The sequence below is a fragment of the Thermobia domestica genome, chromosome 5, assembly GCF_964235325.1.
Source record: "Thermobia domestica chromosome 5, izTheDome1.hap1.1, whole genome shotgun sequence".
NCBI lineage: Eukaryota > Metazoa > Arthropoda > Insecta > Zygentoma > Lepismatidae > Thermobia > Thermobia domestica.
In genome coordinates this window covers 316,632,664-316,635,808 of record NC_137458.1, presented here as the reverse complement: position 1 = coordinate 316,635,808, position 3,145 = coordinate 316,632,664, and positions in this window count along the sequence as shown.

Sequence of the window (3,145 nt, the reverse complement as noted above, 5' to 3'; positions counted from 1 at the left end):
ACCCACTACATGGTCCATTCCTTATAGTTTGATATGAAAAGAATGCTTGTGAGATGATAAAGTATACAATAAATGACTGAATTTTTTATATAAATTATTAGGCTTGATGACCAAATGTTAACGTGATACATGTTATAAAACAAACCTATTGTTTTTAGCATACTGTTCAATTTGTGTATTTTATTATTGTATAGTGTTAGTAATACGTTACTAACCGAGTCTTTTCTAATCCTATTTTATAATTTCATTGGTTTGATTAGGATTTCAAACATAATGTCGTGAACGTTTTGTAATGGACAGTACTGCTTTGCTGTCACATATATTTTTCATGGTGTCATGCCAGAAATCGTAGAATGTGTTTAAAAGCAATTTTAAATAAACAACACATATATTTATTTATTTATGTATGTATGTATATAGTTTCTTGAACTGTTATAATGTGATAATAATAATTATGCAGAAACTATTGTATATATTTACTAATTATGCTTTTGGAATTATTACTTAAAATAGACTTTTCAAGAAAATTTTTGGTCACATATAAAGATAGCATTTTCAGTATTTTGTCGTTTGGATTTATGTTTTATTGATAATGTGATAATATCATATTTCAGTGGTTTGAATAACAGCAGTGGCATAATAGCATAACAGCAGTAGCATAATAATAAAATAGTAATGTAAATTATTGCACAATAAAAAGCAATTTTGTTTTTAAAAAACCTAAAGATAAAGCAAGCGAAGTGCCTAAGGTTTTGTTATTATTACTATTATATGATTTCATGTATTATTTACTTGTTTAATATCGCACCTTTTACAAATAACCGCAATCGTTTTCGGAAAAGCCTCATATTCATATATGTAATAGCGAATAGACTTTTTTATCATGGACTACATTATAAACCATTGGATGAGGTATATGGTGAAAGCTCTTTTTAATTGTCAACTTGGATACCTCTCAGAGCTATTTGTGTGAATGATATATTCCAAGATTTACTCCCAGTGAATATTGATATGGATAATAATGATGTCCAATACGAAATTTTAAACTTTAAGTTAATTTCAGCGCTTCGTCAAGAATTTATATAGTGATTTGTGACACTGCTTACTAATTGCAGTAAACTTTATATGATGTTATAAAAATGGTTGACCAGAGTTCTTGAAGGTTTTCCCATAATTGAAAGCTCTTCAGTTCCTACAGCCGCCTATGTAACACTCAAGTTTCTCATATTTTTCAAAATAACAAATTTTACAAATATTTTGGGGAATTTTTTACTCGCTTCCAGATCTGCTACCATAGCAGACAATGACTTGCAGCTTTGATTAATGGTGGTGTATGGCGTGTGCAAACGAAAGCGAAAAACTGTAAAATCGTGTGTTAGTGTGGGTAACGGTGAAGTGTAAAATGAAAAGACCGTATATGCAAGGGCGCCGATCCCAGGGGGGCCGTGTCCCAAAGCTCATGTGAGCCCCCGCATTGTATTTATGAATATACAATATTTGACATAATTTGAATGCAATTTGTCTTAAAAATCCTCATATATGCCTTCTGCATCTGAATTCCACCCCTCCCCCAAATTTCCAGAGAAATCGGCGCCCTTGCGTATATGGAAAAGAATGTAGTGAAATGCTCTCAGACAATCTACTACCCCATATTTGGAGAGAAATGCGTCAGTCTTAAATCGACTGAACACAGTAGTGGACACGTTAGAGGGTGTGTTTTGGAAAGAACTTAGACGAACCTTATCTAATATTTTTCAGTGAATTGTGAAGTGACCGTAGAAACAATTACCATTTTTTTAGAGGCGTAAAATGTGATATTTTTATTGATTAAACAATGTTAAGCGTTCGCATAAATGTTCCATCAGTTTTTCGCGTCGCGTACTAATACGGCTAATGACTAAACATTAAGAAAATTATAATTAGTACTGTTTTTCTAGTGTAAATAAACAACATTTAAAGAGTAAAATACGTAAAGTGTGCTTCCAAAGAATAGTTTAATTTTTATATTACACAATCTAGAATAGAATAAATTTACGTAAAAGTACGAAAGCCTCCAGACCTCTGGAGTGAGTATGTTGGGAAGTTGCGACAGGTGTAACTGAACTTTACTTGTATCTCAGCTTTTCCGTTTTATCTTTCTCTTCAACATTTGTAGTATTAATTGATGGGCACCGGCAGACGAGAACTGTAGGGACCTGTAAAGGTCAATATTGAGTGCTAGGCATCGAGTGATGCGTTTCCGGATATAAATCAGACTTCAAAACCGGAAACCGGATAAATAATCAAATCTTTTAAACCAATAATGGTCTGAGACAACTTCACCAAACGGCATCGAGTAAAGTCACTATTGTAAACTGATCGATTACTGTAAAACAATAAAGCCCTATTTTGGTACAGATGTGTTGGGTCTTTTGTCAAATATTCGGGTACTTTCTGTCTTCTTTATAAAACAATTTGACAGCAAATTATTCGTGAGTCGTTGTTAGTTTTTAAAACCAAAAGATCCAGATTACAACTAAGGTCCTCTTGAGTTTGCTGTTGTGAGTCTTGTTAATTATATTATTATCAATATTAGGCGTATTATGTTTTGTGTTTTGTCTTTTGAAATTGTGGTTATTATTTTATGTAATAAAGTACTTGTTAGGTCTGTGCCTCCTACGAACATTAAAGAATATAAACCGTAAGTCTTTAGGGTATTAAGATTCATATGTTTCTTAATTACCTGTTTTAACCAAATACAAACGATTTATTTTGCCATTTGCTTATGTGTAGTAAAAGAACAATGAACTAAAATTTTCAGTTTTATATATTTTTTATTTGATATAATTTTATGTACATGAAACAAAGAGTCTTTGCAACTGAAATTACCTTTATAATTTTAAAATATTTTGAGAAAGAAAGGCGTTGAATTTAGGACAAGATGAACACGCATCTAAAGGAGTTGTCCAAAAGTTTGTATCACAATCTAAAAATAATATATTTACAATTATTTCTATTTACATGTTCACGATGTACAAGAATAATAAGTACCAAGCTTTATTTTCCTTTGTATCACAAGCATAATAGGAACATTCAAATTTTACATCGAAATCGTTATTAAAATATAACATCTTTTTCATGTGAAAGTAAAATATATATGTATATA